Raw genomic sequence first — 26,143 nt, 5'->3', positions numbered from 1 at the left:
TCTCCAGCCTGATCTCAAGTTCAGAACTGAGGTATCTCAGTGAGAAGAGCAGAGAGGGGGCTTAGGAAAAAAGCTCAGGAGTTTCTTACAACTTATTCAATAGTCTAAGAAGTACTTGGTGTCTGCAGTGTGATTTTGTAAAATATCTGTGACCTTTGCAGTATAGAAAAGTTGAGGTGTGCCCTTACCCTTATTTTTTCTTATTTTTCCATCAAAACAATGACAGGCAATTGGTAAGGGAATTTGCACAAACCAGGCATGTGATGCACTCACTTGGTGATGTCATGGAGCTGCATATGACCAAATGAATGACCAGGGACAGCAAAGTGGGAGAGCTATAATCTATTCCTTTAGCAACCCCCCAGAAGCAGAATCAGCAAGCTCTGAAGAGCTTCATGGAGCCCTGCTGTACAGGTGGTGAGCTTGCTGAGAAGGAATTGGAATTTAAAAGGAGAAACAATAGGTGAGCAACTCAGAGACTTCCCAGTGGCCTAAGACAAGTTGGAGGAATTAGAAAGTAGGAGTGTGATGGGAAACAAGTCCCAAAAGGAAACATGAACAGCTTGAGACAGTGGCTGCAGCTCCATGGTAGCATATATCCTCCATACTCTTCACCTGAGAAATGTTTAGAATGCATCTTAAGGGGGAAACTAAACATACTTTTAATGCTTTTGGCTGAAAACAGCAAAAGCAAATACTGTAACTTTTCTCTTAATTGTTGGACAAAGGAGGGACGTGGTTCCATTATGTCTGTCATGGCCCTCTGTTTGGCATTGTGGTAATTTGCTAGGATCTGTGTCTCTATGTGAGGGACACCACATACCACCCCGGTTCCCACCAAAGTCAGCGGTCTGTTTCCTCTTTGTCTTCCTTCTGAACTGCCACTGTGTGCCTTCTACCTCCCCAAATGTGCTGTCTTGCATTATTCAACTAAAAAGATACTTTAGCAGCATGAGCATCCTCAGATGTGGTTCCTTCAAATAGCATCCTACCAGCAACTAAACAGTAACCGGCAGCCATCAGCCTCTGATGAACAAGACAGCTGAGAGAGGCAAGATTGCTTCAGGCTTAAAGAAGCGACAATAAGGACATGTGCAGATTCCACCAGAACACACACTGAATTTAATAAAGGCTTGGTGCCACAAAAAGCCATGTAAGGGGATGATGCTGGAGTTCTTTTGTTTCCCTCCTGAATTTTCTTGTATAGGTTTGTCTTTAGATGCCATGGTCCGGAATCTGCACTCCCAGATGATAATGAGTCAGTTCATCTTAGCCTGTGCTGCCTGTTGGTAACTAAGAGCTGGGGCTGGTCAGCTAAAGGGCTTGTTAGGGTACTGCTCAAATGAAGCCAAAATTATGAGCTCTAACACATGGGATTGTTAGGTTCAGTGTCCTCCAGCCATCCCCCAAAATGCCTGGGTTTAGTCACAAGGGGCATCAGTTTAGAAGCAGTGATGAAGCATCCATGCTGCAGTGCTTGGAGATGAGCCTTAAAATCCACACTTCCCCAGCTGTAGCTAAAGGACTTCATTACAAATCAGTAGTAGTTTTACATACAGATTGTAAGAGGAGGGAATATCTGAACGCATCCAGAGGCTTCACACAGAAGGGGATATCTGAACTGGCTTTGGAAAAAAGCAAATTAACATTTTTGTCTTGTGGAGATTGAAGCAAAGCATAAGCCCAAAGAACGAAGCATAAAATTCAAGAGCACATTCAGGTTTGTCACAGTGGGTGGAGGAGTGGGGTGGGAGGAAGGGGAGGGAAGGCACACTTAGTTCAGGTGAGCTGTCAGGCGGGCTGGCTGTTCAGAGGTGGGTGCCCTGTGTGGGGAGGCTCTTTGATTCCTGGGGAGGAAGGCTAAAGAACAGGCAGCTCTTTTCTCTCTGCTAGAAAAGAGGAGGTGGCTCCTCACAAGGTTCCTTCCCACAGCTGAGCACTGCCCACAGCTGCCCTTGCCCCTGCCTTTCCACGTTGCACAAGCCCAGCACAGTGTACCCACTGGATGTGCCCGAGGCCTCCAGAGGAAAGGAAAGGAGGAAAAGGGACAGAAGAAATGTTCACAGGAACTGCATATGGGCCTGCTACTTGTGTCAAAATGTGACTGAACTCTCTTCCAGCAGGTATATTGAGTGAAAGGGTTGTTGTGTGAGAGGTCGTGTGTGGAAGAGAAGGGAGGAAAAGAAGAGTGAAGGCTCCATATGGTCATCAGCGAATGGCAGCTTTTCACTGTTCCTTCCTGTGCAAATCTGGTTTCCTGTCCTTGACCCTAAATTGCTTTATCCTGTCAGGAGGCAGCTGGTTCAGTAAACTCCTGTGCTGCTCAGCAGCCACCCAGGGGTGGGGGTGGGGAGACGGGGGCAGGAGGTGGCCGCCCTGACTCCAATTTCGTCTGCCTCTGGGTTAGCAGAGGCAGCTAGAGGTCCTGTGAAAAACGTCTGGGTGGCCTCTGTTGGCCGTCCTCCAGTAGGAACTGTTCACAGGCCTGTTCTCAGGCGGCCTCGTTCCAGAAGGTCTAACTGGGAACACAAAATGCATTGCATTTTTTTTTTCCACCAACCTCAAAGAGGTCCTTTTATGGACAGACCCGTGCCTGCCTCCTTTTTTAAAAAATTCCCGTTGAGAAGCTGACCTCCCTTGACCTGGGCAAGGCGACAGGTGACCCCTCAGAGAGTGGGAGGCTGTCAAAGCAGCTCTGTCTCTGGGGTCTCGGCAGAACTGAAGACAAATGAAGCTTTCAGCCTGAAAGGACAGGCGTTGCCTTGGGACATGCCATTGAATTTGATGATGTGGCCGTGGTGCAGGTCTCCCCGCCTCACAAAGAAGCAGTGGCTGGTCCATAACCTTTGAAAACTCACGGGGTTTTGCATGATGATGTTAGCAAACAGGAAAGCTGGATGAGTGCCTTACTTTTAGGAAAAGTTCCTTGGGTTTTTATCCACATCTACTTGGATGTATTCAGCTTAAACACTTCCTCTCAGTGCTGTCTCCTCTGCAGATAGTTGTGGAGCAGAGTTTCCAAGTTAGGGCAGGACTCTGTATCAGCGACTGGATGAGACATGATGCAGTAGGTTAAAGGAATTTTTCTTAAACATTGTGGTGTCTGGGATTTTTCAAACCTCAAAGAAAGCATTAATTTGATATTATCAATTTATTAAACCATAATTGAGCGTAATTACATGAAGTGAAATGAAATTGAAAATGGACACCAGCCACCACTCAAATGTCAGCAACTTGATTTACAGATCCTGTTTTAAGGAATGAGTAACCAGACATAGATCTATATAACTGAAAGCCAAAAGTTTTTGTTATTTTTGGTGCAAATGAATTTGAGTTGTTATAATGGATTTCTTTAGCTATGTGTTTAGACCTCCATATTTATCTTACGTTTGGAGTAATTTTTTTTAAAAAGGAGCCTACCAAAATGCTGGGATTCTTTTTCTACTGTTAGGAGATTTGGAATAGATGAATCACTTTTGCTCTTTGGTTTTTCTTTTTTTTGGTCTTGGATTTATTTTAGCATTACTTATTTATATATCTTTATTAGTTTAATATGGATTTAGAACTCATACAATGTCTTGCAGTAAATTAACCATTCAAATTTGGTGTTGCAAAGCCAGAAGAAGACACAGTATTTGCCATAAGTGATCTATAAGGCCTAGAGAAAAAAATGGAAATGGTACCACACACACAGCTCAAACAGACTGTAGGATTTAGGCATGTATTAGTTCACTTGATCCAAGAAGGTGACATAGCAAGAATCATGACTTTGGGACTTGGAGCTAACCCAGACCTAGTTGTAGTGGAGTCAAGCTTCAAACCCAGGTGCTTTGACTCCTCCCCTTGTACTCTTTTAGCCATAGGTGGGAAGCCTAGAGAAAACCATCATCAATGTAAAGATAATTCACCAAGTTCTTACAGTGCTTGCATATAAAGAACTGACTCCTGAGTGGCTGAACCTTGAGTGGTTGGTTGGCCCTAGGTCAAACACTAATGCTCTGTTTCTCTCAGCGTCTGCATCTGTGAAGTGGGGTTATTCAAAACAAGTTATTTCATGACTCTTCCCCAGGGATAGCATAATAAATGATAGTCATTTACATACAGATCATTCTTTACTGTACAAAATTTCTTTTACACACAAAAGAGCTTTGAAAGGAAAAAGACTGTATAAATGCAAATTCTCCTCTTAGAACTTCGGTTTCCCCAACAGCGAAAGAAGTGGCTCATACCTACCTCTAATATTTAATGGGAATTTGGAAAGTCACTCAGTGTCACTTGGAGAGTCTTTTCTGGGCTTAAGAGATGTTTACTCAAAAAAATGTATTGAGCATCTATTATCTGAGAAGCATAGTATTCGGTACAGGGAAGCAAACCTGGATCCCACCCCTCAAAGACCTTATAGTCTAGTGGAGAAACAGACATTAATAATAACTTAAGGTCTATTGTAACAAGTGCTAGAAAAACTGAGACAGCCACAAGCTCAAGGCAGCCAGAGAAAACTGTACCAGGAAAGCAGTGAAAACTCAATGGAGTGGAGATGGAGGGAAAAGACTAGAGATGCAAAAGATATTTTTGAGGTGGATAAGACTCTCACTGGGCAATCAGTGTGTGAAAGTGGGACTTTTGGTCTTTGTTTCTGTGTCCCCAGCATGAAGCACCTACTGGGGACACAGAAGAGGCTCAGTAGCAATGGTAAGAATTGACTCCATGGAGAGAGAGTGAGACAAACTTGCAAATTATAGGCATTTGAGAAGGATGTTTCTTTATTTGGGTTTAAAATCTAAGAATTAATATTTACCATTGGTATATGTGAAAATGAATGTGTGTGTGTGTGTGTATACGTGTGTGTGAAAGAGAGAGGGAGGAGGTGAGAGAACCATCCAACAGACATCCATTAAGCCTCTGGAAAGTTAAGAAGCATTAGTATGACCCACACTGATATGGAGATCTAAAGGGGTCGGCATGTGGCTTGCTCCTATGCTGGTGTGTCCTACAGAAACCCCAAAGGCATTATTATAAGACTAGGTAATTCAGGCTTGGGGAATCAGGGAGGGAACTTGATTCCAAAGAGAGGGTAGGGGTTTACAAAAAGGAGATGATGTACTGGAGAATGGATGTACTCTACAAGAACTGTGAGCCTAAGGGTAGAGGAATAAAGCAAAGATCGGAGCACTCAGCAAGGAATCTTGTAAAGGATCTAATTCCTACTGAGCTCGCCCTTTGGATGCATTCAGGCTTGATTTTGTCTTTTCTAAGCTGAAATTTCCTTTAGAAATCTCAGGATTTCAGCTCTTCTTTAGCACCTTGTTTGTTTCTTCCAGGACACTTATTACCAATTGTCATTATTTTGTTTATGTTTTGTTATTTGTTTTTAACTTTCTCCCCAAATAGACTATAAGTTCCAAGAAAGATTTTTTTTACCACCCTATCCCTAAAATCTAACTTAGTAGACATTTGTTAAATATTTATTGACAGTGAAGACTAAATTTCACTCTCCTGTTTCTTCTGTTTTCTGTGGGTGATATTTATATCATTCAAATGTTTACTGAGGGCATAAGTACCATATGGACTATGTCCTGAATGGGCACAGGAATAGAGAGATGTGCATACAGTCATGTGTCACTTAACAACAGGAATATATTCTGAGAAATACATCCTTAGGCAATTTTGTCATCGTGCAAACACCATAGAATGTGTTTACACAAACCTAGACAGTATAGTCTACTACACACCTAGGCCATATGAAATAGCCTATTGCTCCTGGGCTACAGATCAATTCATGTGAGTGTACCGAATACTATAGGCAATTGAAACACAGTGGTAAGTATTTGTGTATCTAAACATAGAAAAGGTCCAGTGAAAATATATTATAATCTTATGGAACCACTGTAGTATATGCAGTCTGTTATTGATTGAAACATTACACAGTGCATGACTATGCATGGTTTTTGGATTAAATGAAGGCTCAAGAAGACAGACAGAAAAGCAGATAAACAAGAGTGCAGTGCACAGTTAGAGGAGGTCCATCTTGGTCAGGATGAGTTAAGGAAGGTTTTACAGAAAAGAAAATATTGAAGCTGGACCTTGAAAGCACCATAGGTAAGTGCAAGGTGGAACACAGAGGAGGAATCACACAGGCACAACCCGATGAGCTGGGCTTGGAGCCTGATGGTTGGAACATGAGATGAGCATAGAAGCTTGGTGGGAAGTGAGGTAAAACAGATGGAAAATAAAGAATTTTCCTGCCATAATAAAGACTCTGGGGTTTAACTCTTGTGGATAAAGTATATTTGAAGAAGTTTATGCACGTAGGGAAATGCGATTAGTTTTCGCAATTAGAAGGTCATTGCAATTGCCCAAATAAGAAACAGTAAGGGCCTGAACTAAGGCAATGGACAGACATGAACCATTTTAGCATATTTTTAGGAATAAACACCCATATAATTTTGCAGCTCAATATCTTAAGGTTCAGTTGCAGGGAACAAAATCTACTATTCTGGCTAGATTAAGCAGAAAGAATTTTTTTTAAAAGAGTATACATGGCTAAAAGAATGTTTGGAAGGGCTAAACAATCAGATCCTGGGCTGAATTTCTAGAAATAATTCCCAACGTTACACAACAGAACTTGGCTGCCAAGGGAGTCGCTTCTCTTGTTGTGAGCATAAAAACCAATTGATCAATTGGGAAGTTGCTGGAACAACCAAGTTGTCTATTGTAAGGTACACCAGCAAAGTGGATGCCTTGTCTCCTACTTATCTCCTTTCTAAGCTCAGTTCTGAACCACGCCTCACATAAATATGTCTGGTTAGTGGAATCTAAATCATAAAAAGATCTAGCTTCAAAGGCATCTGGGAAATGTCATTGTTTAGTTTGCAGGTTTTTTTGAGTACAAGAAGACACAGTAGAAAGAGATTGGAATAGATATTGAGCATGCAAATATCCACCAATATATCCACTATAGAGGCAGTTAAATGTTGGGGGTAAGAGTGAAGGTTTAAGGATGATTTTCTGGCTCAATTCAGGTGACTGGGATACCAATAACTGAGCAAGGAAATAGAGGAAGGAGAAAGGCAGCTTTGGCTTTGGTTTCAGATATGCTTGGTTTAAGATGCCAGCAGGTCACACAGGTGGAGATTCCCAGCAGGCAGTTGGATAGACATTTAGCAGAAGTCAAAAATTTGGAGATCTTTTCTTAGACAATAGATAGAGTTAGGAAATAAACTAGATAATCCAAATAGATCATCATAGTAAAACAAAAGAGGGTCGATGATGATACCTAAGGAACACCAATGTTGGATTATAGTGTTAAGAAGCAGTCCACAGTATATATTTTGGAATGATGTAATGGGGGAAAAATCAAGAAAGTGCTATTTGCTATTCTGACACTAAGGCATGAGAAAATGGCAGAAACAATGTCAAATGCTGCAAAGATGTCACATAAGGACTAGAAAAATGTCACTAGAAGATGACAATAATAAAGATGCTTGTAACCAATTTGAGAAATAACTCTGTTGGTGGAATGGCAGGTAGAGAAATCATTCAGTGAATTGTGGGGCAATTTGACAATGAAGAAGTGGAGACAAGAGCTAAAGAAGCCGAATTTAAGGAGTTTGACTATGAAAGGCATGGGAGCAATAAGGCCGAAGATGAGAAAACTGAGGAATGAAATTTCTTTTCTTTTTTCTTTTTTTCTTTCTTTCTTTTTTTTTTTTTTTTTTTGAGATGAAGTCTCACTTTGTTGCCCGAGCTGGAGTGCAGTGGTGTGAACTCGGCTCACTGCAACCTCCACCTCTTGGGTTCAAGTGATTCTCCTGCCTCAGCTGCCAAATAAGTAGCTGGGATTACAGGTGCATGCTGCCAAGCCCGGCTAATTTTTGTATTTTTAGTAGAGATGGGGTTTCACCATGTTGGCCAGGCTGGTCTGAACTCCTAATCTCAGGTGATCCACACGGCTCGGCCTTCCAAAGTGCTGGGATTACAGGCATGAGGCACCGTGCCCAGCCAGAAAATAATTTTTAAGATGAGAGAAATTTAAGCAGGTTTACAGGCTAAAAAGAAGAATCCAGAAGAGAAGGGAACATTGAGGATGCAGAACAGAAGGGACTCTATGGAGCAAAAATCTAGGAGAGACAGTGTAGTAGACAGAAGAGTATGAAGATGTCCATGTCCTAGTCCCCAGAATCTGAGAATATGCTACCTTCAATGGTACAGGGGACTTTGCAGGTGTGATTAAGTTAAAGATTTTGCCATGAAGAGATTTTCCTGGATTAGTTGGATTGGCCCAATGTAATCACAATCTTATAAAATAAAATTAAAAATGAAGCACCCAGAAGGAGTTCGCCCTGCCAACACCTTGACTTCAGCCAAGGCAAACTGATTTTGGACCTCTACCTCCAGAATGGTTAGAGAATAAATTTGTATTGTTTTAGGACCCCCAATTTGTGGTAATTTGTTATAGCAACAATAAGAAACTAACATAGGCAGGAATCACTGAATCAAAAACAAATGTAGGCATTAGCTCTAAGAAGGTGGGAGAAAAAGTATCCTTCACAGAAAAAGGAAGAAAGAAAGTAAGGATAGGATGGGATGAAGATGTCTTTGTACATACGTAGCACTTGTGTATGGGTGTGTGTTCTACAAAAAGCAGGGCAAGGTTGGAGGCAGGAAAGATGAGTTTCTTGAAGGATGTTGGAGACACGTAATAATGATTTCTCTATTTTCTCAATAAGATAGTAAGTAAGGCTATTTTCTGAAAGTAAGAGAACAGTATGCAATTGCAATATTAATAGAGTTCTGCAAATCATACCTTGTCATTAAGTATTGGGTAAAAGGTTTTTTTTTTGTTGTTGTTGTTGTTGTTTTTGTTTGTTTGTTTGTTTTGAGACAGACTCTCTCTTTGTCACCCAGGCTGGAGTGCAGTGGTGTGATCTCGGCTCACTGCAACCTCTGCTTCCCGGGTTCAAACGATGCATAGTATGGCAGCAATTAAGATGGAAGTAATGAGGAAAAGGAATACTCATCAATGGAGATTAGAGAGAGCCAAGGTAGGAAGATTTTAAAGAAGTATTTGACGTAACAGATGAATATTAAAACAAATAATAATAATACCTCTAATCCTTTGCATTTGACCAGTTCTCTTTGGCAGTTCTCAGTAGCTACAGAAAAGGTGAATTGCATGATTGAGGTAGGATTTAAGGCATGTTGATGGCAGACAGTGAATAATCTGGAGATCTGGTGTGTTGGTAAAATAGTTGAGTGATGTACAATGGGGTATAGTCTAGTTAAAAAGAAATTGATTAAGAGAGGACTGATAGAGAAAAAGAAGGGTCATGGGAAATGAAGTTTCAATAAAATAGGGAGTAGCTGTGTACCAATCATATGAGAGTGAAATAGGTGGATATGAAGGATGTCGTGAGGTTAGTCAGAGTATTCCAAGATAAAGAGCACTGAGTTACGTGGAAGACATTGGTGGGGCTTACTCAACAGTGAGACTTCTCATCTAATCTTTTTTTTGTTTTTTCCTTTCTAGCAGAAATTCAATTTTGCTCAGGTACCCTTTTCTTTGTTCAGGTAATCAGCAAGGTTGATTCCCTCCTCAGCCCTAGGGGTCAAATCATGATTGGCTAAGCCAATGGTCTCAAATTTTAGTGTGCACTGGAATCACTTGGAGGGCTTCTTGAAACACAAATTGCTAGGCTCCCTCCTGGCATTTCTCACTCACTTGGTCTTGAGTGAGGCTTGAGAATTTGCAGTTTTAACAAGTTTCTAGGTGATGCTAATGCTGCTAGTCTAGAAGTGGCACTTTAAGAATGACTGGTATAAGCCAACCATGGTGATCTAATCCCCCTCGTTAGTTTAGGCATGGCCATGTGACTAAACCGCAGCCAATGATAACCTAGGGGAAGTCTCCTGTTGAGGTTCCTAGACATGTTTTCCATCTAATATATGGAGACATATGAAAGGAAAGAAGTCCTCTTCTTTAGTGAACATGTTTACTTATGAGGTCCCTGGAAGAGCTCCAGCCATTGTAGCCATGAGGACAGGAATTGCCAAAACCCTGAGGATGATGAGTACATACTTAGATGGTTTTTACCCCCATACTTAACAACCTCTTTGTGCTACTGACCCACTCTGGAATCACACTTCCTCTGGGCTTGTACTATGTGAGATAATAGATCATCAATGCTTAATCTCCTTTTAGTTGGATTATCTGTTTCATGGAGCTGAGTGTATTTCATTGATACGAATATAATTTTATCTACCCGATAAGCAAATAATTCAAAGGACTAGAGTATCCATTGGCTGATAATGATGTGGGAGAAAATTTGTTGCCAGAGAGAATAATAATCTTTTAAATATGTAATCTGGAGGTATTTATTAAACTTAAAAATACATAAATATTTTAGTGTAAAAATCTTTCTTCCTGAAATTTATCTTATGGAAATAAAAGTACTCATATGAAAAAATACATAATTAAGAGTATTTATGGTAATTTTTGTCTAATCTAAAGTAGAAAGAAATAACATACATGTCAGTAGGGGAATATTGAATCAATTGTGATATATTTACTCTATGAGGTAGTATGCAACTCTTTTAAAAAATTATTTAGGTTTATATCTATTGACCTGAAGAGATACCCCAATATGCTGTTAATTTGCAAAGAGGTGTATATAATTTTATAAAAATAATAAATCTCAAATATATATTTGTTTAAAATGCAAAAATTAGCCAGGCATGGTGGCGTGTGCCTGTAATCCCAGCTACTGGAGAGGCTGAGGCATGAGAATTGTTTGAACCCAGGAGGCAGAGGTTGCAGTGAGCCGAGATCACACCACTGCACTCCAGCCTGGGTAACACAGAAAGAGTCTGTCTCAAAAACAAAAACAAACAAACAAAAAAACACAAAACTGTTATCTAATACTTAATGACAGGGTCCAACTTGCAGAACGCTATTAATATTGCAAATATATAAAAATTGATGTTGCATATGGACAAGGAGTAGATGATATCAAGGGCAAATTGAAGCATTCATTAAATTAGATTCTGTAGTATGGGAAAATTTTTCTTTTTGATTTCAATTATGTTAATTGGTTGCATTAAGGTGACATTAAACATGTGGGATGTTGAAATTTAAAAGTGCAATTGGCAAGGCTTAAGGTGTAACAATTGGTATGGACTGGGAAAATAAAGTGAGGGTGAAAGTCCCTGGAGGTGAGGACAACAAAGACCTTTACATCTTTTGCCCAGAAGTCACCAGAGAAAATTCCTCCTGGTGATAACCTGAGCCAAAGTCCTCAATAAAGGAGGGAGAGTTTCCGGGAAAGTGATAGATGACAGAGAAGAGAAAAGAAAAATGACATGAACCTAAAACAGAATTCAGCAAGAAGCTGGGAGACTTTCATTAAGGCAATTTGCTACAATGGGCGTTTTTTGAAATGGCCAAGAATACTCTTGCTTTTCCCTCCCATCCTCCCCCATTCCCTGATTTCAATTACTAAGTGGAGTTTGGGCTCCATTGGGCTGCTCTTTCTGTAGACTCCAACAGGTCAAGTTCTATCATTGCACCTCTACCTGAGCTGCTCCCCAAATCCTATAACCCTGTTTCTGCTTTTGGGCCTACACTCATCCCTCAGGGTAAACTGGAAGTACTTTTGTCTTCATGACTTCCTTGCAGTTCTGACCCCAAGAAGTGTGCTCCATATATGAACTCCTAACACAGCTTGGCACTTCATTGCAGATGGTCATTTATTCCTCCTCAGTGGTTCTCTATCTGTAAATCTTGTTTCATAAGAGCAGTGCCAAAACTTCATCATTCTCTTCAAGCCTTTTGCTCTATCAAGTCCTCATTCTTTTTTCCTTTTTCATTTCACAGAGAAAATAAGATATCAGCTGGAAAACCCCTCACCTTTCTCTCTCTCTTCCGAGTCCTCCTTCATGTTGGCTCATCAAGGAGGAGGTGTCCCTCCATGTGTCAAAGACAGGATCTACTGGCACCTGGATTTTCTTCTGTTATTCACTGAGCTTCTTGATGTTCCAGCAGTATCCTAGTTGCTGACCAGACAGTAATGAATCACACAAATGTAGCCCCTGTCCTCACAGAGGTTAGGATCTGATGGAGAGCAGGCATTTGTAATTATAAATAGGATGAGTGTTACGTCATGCAGGGATTCTCTCTCCTCCTGTCTTCTTGGAAACTGCTAATGATTATCTCCTGCTGTCTTTATTATCTCTAAACTCTTTTCTATAACATCCCCCAAATGAACATTTATATTTGGGGTCTCATCTTAAATGTAACAATTCCTTTACCCATACTTTTCTTCAAATACAGTTCTACATTTTCCTCCATTCCACAGCAAGACATCTAGAAAGAGTTGCTTATGATCACTGTATTCTTTATAGTACTTCTCCTTGACACTTGGCTTCTGAAACACTCCCCTGCTGCCACCACCACATCCCAGAACCTCTCTTACCAAAAACGATGACTTTGACTTTGGTGAACTGAATGCACATCTTTCAGTTCTTGTTTGACCTCTTGGCAATGTTTAATGTTGTTATCACTGCCTGCTTTTCCAAACCATCTTTGTTTGGCTTTAGATATTCCACAATCTCCCCAATTCTCTCACCACTTTTGCTCTCTATTTTTATCTGCCTTTCAGGTTCATCTTCCACCATTAGACATTTAAGGTTCCAGTTCTCCCTGCTTTCACTTGATATTTTTTACCTAGGCAATCTCATCCATTTGTAACCCCTAGGTTAACATCTCCAGATGACATTTCTGTTAGAGTAGGCAGCTTAAGTCAGGCATGAGCAGGGCAGGAGGGGCCCTTGCTCAACCAGGAATGTCAGGAGACCATCAGGTGATGGTCAGGCGGTTGTTAAGCTGGCTCTCTAAAATAATAATTGGTTGCAGCTGACGCCAGGAAAAGGCCTTCTCTCAATAGGTGGAAAACGTGAAACTGGTGATCTGCTTCCTGAGGAGATCTCAGGAGTTGGGCAAATGGGCTCAAGCATGTGCACTAAAGGGCAAAATGGATGATGACCTTCCTCTAGGGGCACTGGATGTGTAAGGGGAAAATGCCTCAAGTGAGCATGCGTACAACTTTAGTAAACATACCGTGCCCATGCTCCCCTCCCAATGCTGGCAGGCCACTGTGCATGCAGACAACCCACCCCAAGGGAAGAATTGGGGAGAAGAGATGCAAGACCCCAGAAGCATGCCAGTGAATAAAACTCCAAGCCACAGGTCAAACAGTTCACTTGATCTCTCAAGTCTCCTGCTTGGTCCTCTTCCAAATGTACTTTACTTACTTTCATTCCTGTTCTAAAGCTTTTTAATAAACTTTCATTCCTGCTCTAAAACGTGCCTCAGTCTCTCACTCTGCCTTATGCCCCTTGGTCAAATTCTTTCTTCTGAGGAGGCAAGAATTAAGGCTACTGCAGACCCATACGGATTCGCTGCCTGTAACATTTCCACATTTATATTTCCAGTTCAGATTCCCTCTTGGAATTTCAGACTAGTAAATCCAACAGCCTTTGTGCAATTCCCTCTGGGAATGTTTCTCAGAATCCTGGACCAGCTTAGGGCCCCTTATAATGTGCTCCCATATCACCTCGTATTTCACACTATTCTTGTTTTTTTTTTTTTTTTTTACTACTTTGTTGTGACTTTATTATCTGTATTCATCCCTGGAGTATATTCTATGAAGGCAGGAACCCCAGACAATGTCTGTCTTATTCATCACTGTATCTGCAGTATCCACTAAAGTGCTTGGTATGTAATGTTAAGTTTAGCCTACAGCTAGCTGCCTCCTTACATGCTTTAAGTTCAGGCTAATGGTTTCTGCATACAAAGTGAACTGTAACCTAACTGGATTGGTAAACAGACTGCAACCTGCTCTTGTACCAATCACTGAGTTTTGGCCAATCACAGGAAGTCAACGGTTCAAACTGTATTCAAATAAGGCAAATGCTCAGCTGTAACCAATCCAACTGTTTCTGTACCTCACTTCTGTTTTCTGTAGATCACTTTCCTTTTTCTGCCCATAAATCTTCTCTGACCCGTGGCAGTGCAGAGTTTCTCAGAATCTATTCTGGTTCACAAGGAGTCGGTGGCAGGGATGTGGGGGGAGCGGAGGGAGCTGCTGGATTCTCGAATTCTTCTTTGCTCAGTTAACCTCTTTTAAATTTAATTTATCTAAAGTTTTTCTTGTCACAGTAATTACTACTGATTGAAAGCCTGGGTTGATAAATTTAACAATTCAATTTAAGCCATTGTTAGAGTTATCTCATTTGTTTTAAAGAGCATCAATTTGTTTTAAAGAGCATGCGTTTTATCTGTTGCAGTATCATAGTCTTTTCATGACTGATACTTTTGTCAAATACAATAAAAACAAATTACTAGAAAAATGAAGCAAACAATAACAAAAAAGACACACAAAATGCATGTCCACATTTTTCATTACTAGATTCAACAGACTTGATATTATGAAAGGTTTCTAAATGTTCCCTCTCAATTTCTGTAATTTTCTTGGTGCTAAACAGTGACAAAGAGTTCACAGACCAGCACTGGACAGCAGATCCTACTTGGAGTAGCCCTGGGCTCAGTGACAGAGGTAGTCACACCTCTTAGCTTTTTTGCATTTTTCCTAGTCATTTTATTTGCTGAATAACTCCCTCTCATAATTGTAAGGAGAGAAAAATAATTTTCTCTCTACCCTGAATAGTTCTTAATCAGGATGAACAAAAGATAGAGTAACAAGAGAGAAAAAACCAGAAGTTTATTAGCATGTATGCCTCATATATACATGGGAAACACCCTGAGAAATGAGTAAATTACTAAAAGGTGGCTTTGAAATCAGGCTTTAATAGCCTCACCTGCTGAAACAAAGGAAGGAGGATGTGGGGGGAAGGCCCAGCAGATCATAGTAAGCAAGGGTAAGATGTGTTATGTAGATTTAAGTCAGTGCCTTTTCCATTGATGAGTCTCTAGTAATTTTTGTCATTCTCTGCTTCATGGTACAGAGAGGGAGGCATCTTTACAAATGGAGACTTCCTTTATAGAAATAAATTTCCCTTATAAAAGAATAAAAGAGTAACTTGTCCAGTCAGCCCTTCCTACCCCTGGGTTCCACATCTGTGGATTCAACCAACTCTGGTTTGAAAATATTTGAGAAAAAAACAAGCATCTGTACCAGACATGTACAGCCTTTTTTCTATTCATTCTTCTCTGTGTAATACAGTATAACAACATAGTTGTTTATACAGCATTTACATTATATTAGATATTATAAGCAATCTAGAGATGATTTAAAGTATATGGGAGGATGTGCATAGGTTATATGCATATATTATGCCATTTTATATCAGGAACTTGAGTATCCATGGATTTTGCTGTCCATGGGGGTCCTGGAACCAATTCCCCACAGATACTGTGGGACAACTGTACTCTGATTTCAGAGCGTCTCTCATGTCTGCAGTTTCTCAAAATAATCCTTGTGCCAAAAAGGCATATTTTGAGATGGCTTGTTCTCGTCTCCTACATAGTTAAACCCTAAAGTGGCAGTGGAGGGTACAGATGTCAAGCAGGTGCTCTGAGATGGTGGGGAACATCAGTGTGCATGTGTGCCACAGGGGACCTGCCAGGCTGCTTGTGCTATGTGACTATTGTAGTCCTAATAGAGTTGCCACAGAGTCAGGGCCCACTGTTGTGCAGCCTTATCCTTGGCACTGAATGCTTTAAAACCAAAGGACTTCCTGAAAAACTCTTATCCTTTCATAGCTTATCACTACTGTCTCCAGAATCCTTCAAATATTACAATTTTTATGACCTTTAGAAAATGCTTGCACTGTTTCTAATAAACATGGGAACTGCAACTTCTCATGGAATTGCCAACTGTTTTATTTTTTTCAAATTTTCTAAGACCAAATATCTAAGGATACAAAAAGTTCAGCATGACAAGATCTACTATTCTCCCACATAATTTTTCATGGTAAGACTATGGGGAAGTTTCAACCTCTTCCCTTTTGTCAATTTTGGAGTATTTCTTTGTTTCATATTTGAACAACCAAAAAAAGCCCAGCCACACACCAGAACCTCATTTTATCTCAAGCAGAAGCTGCTGAACAGAAAGCTCAGCTTTTAAAAGTCTTGTTAGGATTGCCAGATTTAATAAATATAAATGCGAGACATCTAGTAAAATTTGAATGTGAGATAAACAACAAAACATTTAATATGGACATGGACATGATGGGCCTGTCCTTTGTGTGGAATACACTTATACTAAAAATTTATTCTCAATTTTCAGTCAAATTTAATTGAATGTCTTGTATTTTATCTGGTAATGCTGTCTCATGTAAATTATTTTGTTTAGATGGGAACGTTTTCCTATGTTACTACTGTGTGGTTTTTGTCTTTTTTTTTTGAGGTTTGGTGGATTTTTTTCACTATTTGAACACACTTTTTAAAAGGCTCTCTGCCACTTCCAGCTCATTATCAATGACGCCATTAGCATCACCATAGCTTTAAATTATGTTAAAACAGGATTAGAACTACTGACAAATTGTAAAAGCAAGAGACTCCCAAGGAAGTAAGGATCAAATTATGATCAAGAAAGGAAAGGAAGGAAATGCCAGCCTCAGTCTGTAGATAATGCTCAGCATAGTGAATGCTCTGTGATGGAGTCAGACACAGAATACCCCTGGAAGGCCGATGGGCACTCAGCCTCACATTTCACAGATGGAGAAACTTGAACACAAAGGAAGTTAGTGGCTTTTTCAGTGGGGCAGGAAGCAGGTGTGTAAAGGAATGGGAGAAGAGAAGAGAAAAAAAGTCTTCCAAAACTCAGTCTTACCTACCAAAGCATGAAGAACACAGACATCACAAATATGTGGATATTTTTATTAAAATATTCTTCTATCTGGGCATGCTGGCATGCTCCTGTATTCCCAGCTACTTGGGAGGCTTAGGAGAGAGAATCACTTGAGGCCATGAATTTGAGGCTACAGTGCACCATGATCGCACCTGTGGATAGTGATTGCATTCCAGCTTGGGCAACATAGCAAGACCATATCTCTAAAAAATTTTTAAATAGTTTTCTTCTAGACAGTGAGAAAGTTTTACCTCTACAGTTACCACCCTTTATAAGCACAAATCATGGAATCAACACATTCTAAAATTTGAAAGCGTATTACAGAACATTTATTCCAATCTCTTCATTACGTTGATGGAGGAACTGTGAGGCCAAGAGGTTACGTGGCTTTACTGAGTTTTATAACTTGTAGAAATCCACCTGGGTCCAGGACTAAGGATTTCTACAACTCAGTGTTTTCAATCCAGCTTCTTTTAAATTAACAATTGATCCATAAGATATAGAAAAAAACAAGGGTCAGTCTCCTCAACCAAGGAAAGTGACTCAAATGAATTGGGAAATAATGGGATCTTAAAATGTCCCTCTCTTTTCAGTAACCTTAGGAATTGCCATCTAAGAATAGAGTCTGATCTTTTCGTTAAAAAATAAATTACAAAAAAATAAAATTATAACACACATATATGTAAGACAAGCATGTGTCAAAAATTTTATTTATTCATTAATGAAGGAATGAGTAAGATGTTACAAATAATTTAAATGGTATACAGAGATAAAATGTTACATTGTCTATCTGAATGCTATGGACTGAACTGTGTCCTCTCCTTTCCCTCAAATTAATTTTTTGAAGCACTACCCCGACCCCCACCCCCATGAAATTGTAATGGAGATAGGACAGTGATTTAAGGAGGTGATTAAGGTTAAATGAGGTCATAAGGGTAGAGCCCTGATTTGATAGAATCGGTGTCCTTATAGAAAGGAAGAGATGTTAGAGATGTCTCTCTCTGTCTCTCTAGCATGTGAAACCACAGCGAGAAGGTGGCTGTCTACAAGCCAGAAAGAGACTCCTCATCAGAACCCGAGTGTGCTGGCACCCTAATCTCAGACTTCTAGTTCTAGAATTGTGAGAAAATTAATTTATGTTGTTAAAGCCACCGAGTTTATGGTATGTCTTTATGGAAACTCAAGCTGATTAATATGCAGAAAATCCATTTGCATTGCCTTAAACAAGATCACTTGGATAGCTATGGGCAGGAAACATTTGCAGTTTTGTACAAGTTAACTTGTCTCTCTACAGAGTTGTAAAAGGCTAGTCAAAGACAGACAAAGGGACACACCCCTATAGAATCAGATAATCCCCATAGCCGATAGTGCCTGGCACACTGGAGTGCTGGCAGGGGCTATGCTAAGATACTGTTGTATAAGGGGCTGATTCCTCTCAGCCCTCAGGACAGTGGAGTGAAATTTGAAGTTCCTGAGTCCTCTGGCTCCTCCAATTATGCTAGTGTGCTTTACAAGTATGATCATTTCTACATACATCACAATGTGAAAAAGACTGAAAAGTACTGCCTTAAACAATGAACACCTTTATTACTTTACCCAACAAGAAGTATGGAAAAAAGCAAGCAGTCCAGGGGTGGTTCAGTCCCTCCATGATGTCACCAAAAGTCCACACTCTTTCCATCTTTGCCCTCTGTGACCCTGAGCACATCTTAGCTACCCTCATGGTAGCTGTTACAGTTCCAAATACCACACCCTCACAAGACTATGTGTGAAAGCAGAATAGCAAGTTGCTTCTCTTCCTTGTTTAAATATAGGAGAGAAACCTTTTCCAGAAAATACCCTAGAAGGTATCTGCTTATGTGTCATGGACTAGGTTTGCTTTCCAAGTGAATGAATTCTCATGATTGAGAATTTAAGTTAAACAACATTTCTTCTTGGGGAAGGGAAGAAGCTACATTTCCTGAGAATGGCAGGAGCCATTTCCCACAAGGAACAGATGATCGGGCATGGGATGGCTGTTGCACAAGCCATTGGTGTCTTCTCACTAATTTGTTATGTGACTTTGGTTGAGATATTTTACTTTTCTAGTTATTAGTTTTGTTGGTAACAAAGCAATGGGGTCAAGCAACATCAGGAATATTTAACTCATGTCTACATAGGCCCATGGCTGTGCCTCAGTAACTCTGTGAATCCTTAATTTATATGCAAAATTTTCTGCATGTGTATTTTTCAGAAAAGAATGCCAATAATTTTCATAAAAATGTCAAGGAGTCTATAAAAAGGGGTAATAACCACTGGCCTCAGTGATTTTTATAGCTCAGGCAGCTCTCATATTTTAAGGTTTATAGAATGAGTGAAGAATTTAGAAATGAGAAATTAGGTCTTGAAGAATCCCCCTCACTGGGTTAACTTGTGAATAGTGGCCAGTTTGTGCCTGGGATCTACCTGTCCTTGCCTGAAAGAGGTAATACTAACGCTAGAACCAACAAAGAGCTCTTAGCAATGGTCTAATGATCTCACTTTCTCAGTTTAGGTGAAATCCAAGGATGTTAAGTGATTTAACCAAGATCCACATCCAGTGCATGGCAGCTCAACTCCTAGAACCCAAGTTTTCCAACCATTTAATCTTTTACCTAAAAATGCCAGATGGTTGGAATTTCTCAATCTCTCTTTTCTCTCTCTTTCTCTTTTTAGATCAAATAATGATAATTAACTTAAAAAATTCATTATCAATTTCAAAGTCTAAGTCTACTGTGATTACCCTAAATCCTAAATTCTCCAATGTTGAGCTACACAGCGTGGGATGGATCACTGACATTTTAGTTGCTACCATAATAATAGTAGCAACAGCAATAATAAATGTCGTTATTGGTCTTGTCTTCAAGATATTGCAATGATGACAGGATATTCATCATTCTTTGGCACAAAATCAAAGACTTGACAGAGAAGGCCTAATGCAGAAAAATCTGGAAATCAATCATCTATCATTACCAGCATACCTGGTCTGCAATATACAGTAGTCTTAGGTGACATTCCTCACCCTTTTGCCATCAGCTTCCCCTAGTTTTAAAGCAAGGAGGCATGGAGAAATACACGTGAAAATAATGAGAAGGTGGAAGAAGAAAAGGTAAAAGGGCTACTTAAGAGTTATTTCAATTCACTATAGCAGAGAAATAAAAATTCTATTTCTAAAAAGATCTGGCCACCCTCTTGCACACTTTTCCCATTTTTATCATTTAGGATATTTGCAATGGTGAGTAATAGAAATCCCAACTGAAATGTCTTAAAAATAAAAAGACAAGTTTATTGTCTCCGGACTTGAGTGAGGGAGCACATAGCCCAAGAGACTCTTTATTTTGTGATCATGAGGAAAGCTGGTGTGAGAACTAAGCTGATACAAGAAGCAGGGCAGAGCTGAGACAATGTCAGAGAAATGAAGCTATTTTATTTTTTAAATTGACTTAGGTTGTGTTTTCTGTACGTACAATCCAAAATAGCCAAATGATGCATCATTTAAAGAGCTGGTCCTTCAAGTCACACAGAGCTTAAAGGTAAAATAAATGAATAAAGAGCTGCTCCTACATCACTAGAAGAAAATCATGGAAAGGTATCTGGGCTGGGACATGACAAAGACATAAAGTCACCTCTTCCAAAAATTGATAAGTCAAGGAAATAAATTAAAACTCTATAGTTAATAGCAGAGCACACTTTAGAGCACTGGATTTTTAAGAGCTCCTTTAAAATGTCACTAGCATAATCCCTAAAGCAAACCTAAGTATATTTACATGAGATATCTCAGATTTCTCTCTGATTTTCTAGTCTAAAATATTTCTACTCACTGAAATGACCAGGAGTGCATTCTCATATCTATAATACATAGAGTGTTGTTCAGAACTGTAAACTTTTTTTTTGAAACCTGAAATAAGGAAAAAATTTCCTCATCAGAATTTTGTCCTAAACATGAACCCAATCTGGGCATGTGTTCATCATTTATAAACCACAAAGGAGAAATCTGGGCCAAGTTTCAGGTGAAACTTCTTTTTTCCCACTGGTTTCAAGTCAGGCAAAATGTAATGTCTCAAGTCCATTAAAAGTGAAAGTTATTGATGTCAACTGACAGAAATACAGATATAAGATTTTCCAACACTGCAGTCTAAGCATCGGATGTCAGAGAAAGAGCTCCATTATTCAGATCATTCCATTTGGTAGCCATGTTTCTCTGAATGGGTGTTGCTTAGTTTCTGTTTGTAAACTAGACTTCGAAGTAACCAATTAAAGCAGGCAACTCATGTAAAGCTAAGAAAGTTTAAAGCAAAAGAATATGAAGATCAATTTATCAAAGCAAACCTTCAGGGTAATCATTTTAGGTATTTTAAACACAGTCATTATTCATAACAGGTATAGACTTCTTATTTGGTACACCAAGGAATAAAAATGGCCCAGGTCTCTTATTTGGCTTATTGGGATCCTACATGCTCTCAAGTGTAATAAAGAAATCTTGAATAATAATTTTCCAGAAGTTCATCTAGGCTTTTGAAGCTTCTGAATTGAAATTAATTTTTCATTAACCAGATTCATAGTCCTAAAAGGACCAAGTTCCATGCAGATCTGCAGAACAAGAGGTAAACACTTTTATCTCTGATTGTAAATTCTAAAGGGTGGAGGATTTAAAAGGAGGAGGCTGTGCCACAGATGAAGGGTTGTGATACCTAACCCAGGGCAGCATTGTCTCTTCTCTGCTCCAAAAGACTGAGTTGACCTGAGAAATATGTGCCTACCCTGGGGAAATTAATGAATATGTGAGAGTGATGTATGTTTAAGAAACTTCAGACATCTAAATAAATGTTGTGTGGTCAGGAGCAAATTTCTTTCAAGCCTGTGGTTCTCAAAATTACAGTCCATCAGAAACCTCTGGAGACCTTGTTTACAATATCAGCCCCTCTGGAAACACCTCCAGAGTCTAATTCAGTAGGTGTGGGACAGAGCCCAATAAGCCTTTTAATAGCTTTCCCAGTGATTCTGATACAAGTGAGCTGGGTCTTTTCCTTTGAGAAACACAGTTTTAGACTGGACTGCTCTAGCCCAAGCCAAACTATGCAATAGGAAAAGCTCTACTACTTGGCATCATCCTGTCTTGAATTCTGATACGCTTAGCACTCCCCTTCTATGAGTTTACTTTCCCAAGAATAGAGGCAGGCAAACCTAGGTTTAGGACCTGGCTCAACTGTGTAGTAACTGTGTGATCTAACTTAAACTACTTACCATTCAATCATTCATTTATTCATTCAACAAATATGTATGAAGGCCCTGGACCTAACATCTTGAACAAACCCTTATATAGTTTATATGAAGGAGGCAAACATATACAGAGAAAAAAATAGGTAACTTTTTAACCTATTTTATTATTACTTATTTACCTATTATTATTTATTTATTTAAAAAATAAAACAGAATGAGATTGAGAATAATTCAGGGGGCAGGGAGGGGCAAGCTACTCTTTTGGATGGACAGTCAAACTCTCTTAGGTCAGATGAGCAGAGACTCAAATAATGTGAAGGAGCTAGCTATGCAAAGATTTAAAGGAAGGTCAAGAGGACAGCAAGCCCAAAATAAGCTTTATGAGCCAAGGGACAGGAAGAAGACCAATAAAGCTGGAGCAGGACTGGCAAATGGGAGAGTGGAGGAGAAAGATCAGGTCAGAGATGAGGATGAGCCAGATTACCCAGAGCTTTAGTACCTTGATAAAGTTCATCAATTCTGTTCTAATTAGAATGTAGGGCCATGGGAGCATTTTAAGCAAGCACAGTCTCTTGTACAACAGTTAGAATACATGTAACTACTTTATAGGGATGCATCACATAGTTTTTGGTTCTTAGTAACAGTTCAATAGATGACAGCTATTGTTATCCTTTCCTGGATGAGGAAAATGCGCCCACCTCAGCATTCTTTGCTCATCAGCACCATATTCCCCCACAAAGGCATCTTACTTGTCCTGTATCTCATCATCTCAGGGTCAACTAAATAGACTGAGCAAGTTACTTATGCTGCCATGTGTGGATTTGAGGCCCCTGGAGAATGATTACATAGTAAAGATGGCTTTCCAGATGTTTTACGATACCCCTGTTCTGTCTCAGAGTAGAAAGGACTTCAAGGATCATTGGTTTTAAATTGAAAAAAGCAATCCAAGGGTCTAATAATCCAAAGTTGAAAGTGTGAGTTAAGTATTTTGGATAGAATGACAACTCATATGCTTCTTCTGGCTCCCAAAAGATCCCCTTAACCCGAGGTGTATGTGAGGCAATGGTAGTCTGGTATCCTTATTCTTCTAGCCTGAACCAACTTAATAGTGTCATGGTTTCATCTTTTATAAAAACATATTAATGTTTTTAATACTATTTCATTTGTTATTTTAACTAAGAATCAAAAATAACTAGTCCAGAAGAGGCATTTGTGGTTCAAGTAATCTACCCTTGGCCAATAAATATGTATTAAGGACCTATCACCTGCCAAGCACTAAATTTATTTCATACAGTGGCTTTCAAATTAAATCTTTCAAAATAGTCCATCATGTGAAACAGATGACATGAAGCACCTTTGGTGAAAGTAGGGCCTCAGTCCTCAACTGGGGCTTTTGGATTGGCCATTGCTCTCCAGGTGGATCCCTGAAGGGGCTGAAGGAATTTGAACACATTTGAAAACTAGTGTTCTGGGTGAAAAGACTCAATAGTCCTCAGATACTGATAGAAAATGGTTGTGATAATGGCTTAAATGTTGATTCTTCATTCTTTGTTCTATAAAAGATATTTTTTATGTTATAGGTTATATGTCAAACCCTTTAGGGTTTTACCATTTAATGTGCCTTTTTAGTCAAAGGTCCTATAATCTATACCATTCAAATAAATATCCTGAATCTTTTATCTCCCAGAAGCCCTATCCCCTTTGTTAAAAGATAAACTTCGGTACGTTAAAATTTTAAAGAGTTAACTTGAACAGACAGCAGTTCATGAATTGCGCAGCATTAAACCACAAATGGTTTGGGTTTCACTGACAGGGTGCAATGTAAAAACTGTTGTAAGATGTCCTCAGAAGAAAAACAAAGAAAATATTTGATTGGCTAAAGTAGAAAATCTTTAGTTAGAATTAGTTGGTAGTTTCTGACTGGTAAAGTGTAAGTTTCATTTTGCTATTTACATTGAGTTGTCTCACTTTGCATATGTAGGAATCTAAGGCCCTAGAGCCATCTCAGCCTAAGAATCACTTGATTAGTCTGTTTAACACTTTTCAATCAGTCATCACTTCTGCATCCCACCAATAGCATCTAGGACATAAAGAACCAAAAGTCTCACCAGGGGCAAAGTGCAAGACTCCCTCACAAATATGCATGAGAGGTAGTCAGCCAGTCCCTAATATACCCCCAATGAAGTTGAATTGATTTAAGCAGGAATTTGGAAAGGTGGAAAGTGCTGTGATTTTTGAAAGTTTCAAAATTACCAATAATATGACCCAAGGCAGGTATCTTAATTTCTCAAGTTAACTGGTTTGTATTTTATAAGAGAGAAAACAAACAATACCTTTCTTATCCAAGAATGGCTGATAATAGTCGATAATCAATAAAGGCCAGTTTCTCCTTTTCACTCTGATTCTCAATTGTGAAGCCCCATACTTCTCACCTGGAAGCCTGCAGGGATGGGAGAGAGATGAGAAAGGGCTGTGCTACTATCTTCCAACTACATATGCCTACTGTTTTCCCACGCATGCAGCTGCTGTTATGAAAAGAAAAAGCGAATTCACTGAAAGTGTCAACCAGATTCAAAATAGCCGTTTTTGAAAAGCAACATATCATAAGATTTGTTTTCATTCATGTAAAAGGCTGCAAAACGAGTGATATTAAGAGGTCCTTCAATTTCCAAAGACTGGGAACAGCACTGGGATTCATAAAGCTGGAAACAAAAGTGCAGCCGCCACGCTCTGCCCCTCAATTGAAGTCATGTTGTCTCCAGAATCCCACCTAGCAGCTGCCTCTCCCCATCCCTCACTATTGGTTATCAGTGGGTAGATAAGGACAATAGCTTTGCTTTTCTTCACTTCATCTGTGGTGTTTCCTGGCTTCCTGCCTCCTCCCCTTCAGTATCCAGGTCTCTCAGGGTCTTGGGAGTCGCCTGAGCAGGCGGGGATGTCTCAGGAGTGCAGCCGGGCAGTCGGGCCGCTGAGTCACAGGCTCTATGGTGTCATTGGCCGGTAGACTGGAAGGAGACAGCTCCGTGGCTGCATCTGATTGCTAATGAGCTTTCTGGGGCCCCAGCCTTCTCATCAGCACCATTTGTTTTTACAGGCTGCCTGCCCTTTGTTGACTTGAGGCTTGTTTTCCCTGCCTTAGAGGCACTCGGAAGTTTTTCCTCGCTGGACCTGGCTGTCTCCTTTTCTTTTGAGACTTCGTGGGAGCTAAATTTAAACTTGATTAACAACATTTAGTTCAAGGAGGGTCAGGATACTATTTTCATGTTAAATGCTGCCCTTTATGTTCTTTTTTGTTTTAAGACATAATAGGCCCTCACAATGAGATCCCTTCTGATTTTGTTGCTATGGTGTGAGAGACAAAAAAATAGTATAAAACATTTGATTGGTTGATTCTGATCAGAGGTGGAAAAAGGGATTAATACCTCTTTTGTAAAAATCTATTGACAGGTCTATTTGTAAAACCTCACAAATACTTCTAGTAATGATATTTTTACTCTTTGCTATGAATAACTTCAGGTTAATATTTAGGGCACAGCTTGGAATCAGTTGTTCAAGGAAACTTCCAGACTAGACTCCAGATTCCATTCTGCAACCACTAACTTTTCCTTTCTAGCATTTTCCAAGGTGTGATTAAACCGTGAGACTGTAAGTTCCATTAGTGGAGGCACAGCATCTCTTGCGCCCCATCAAGGGGACTGAATATATAAATGGACAATGGCCAGATCACATACGAGAATAGAACTCTGACTTTCCACCTCTGCAGCAATCACTTCTCTAAGCCAAACTATAACCTCTGGCCTAGAGTGGTCAGCAGAACAGAATGGTATGCTCCCCAGACCAATCACATATATGCACCACTCCCAGAAAGCCCACCTTATGCTAGCATGAGGCTCCCCCATGCCAACAGCCTCTAATGAGAGCATAGCTGAAGCCTTCCTTCTTCTTCACTACAAAGATTTGCCAGTCCTCTTCCTGCCTTTGAGTATCTACCAGATGTGATAGTGGCTGACTTCCTAGCTATAACAAATGGAATAAAT

At 39.8% G+C, this 26,143-nt stretch overlaps 1 long non-coding RNA gene across 1 annotated transcript in view; it reads left to right on the top strand.

Moving 5' to 3' along the window:
• The first annotated feature begins 1,965 nt into the window (after positions 1–1,965).
• LOC134730619 (uncharacterized) overlaps positions 1,966–26,143 on the top strand; it is a 73,258-nt gene continuing 49,080 nt past the window's right edge. Inside the window, exon 1 of the long non-coding RNA XR_010112512.1 lies at positions 1,966–2,123. This is a non-coding gene — a long non-coding RNA (uncharacterized LOC134730619). The remainder of the gene's footprint in view (positions 2,124–26,143) is intronic.

This window comes from Pan paniscus, chromosome 5 (assembly GCF_029289425.2).
Source record: "Pan paniscus chromosome 5, NHGRI_mPanPan1-v2.0_pri, whole genome shotgun sequence".
NCBI lineage: Eukaryota > Metazoa > Chordata > Mammalia > Primates > Hominidae > Pan > Pan paniscus.
This window is presented reverse-complemented; position numbering and strand designations above follow the sequence as displayed.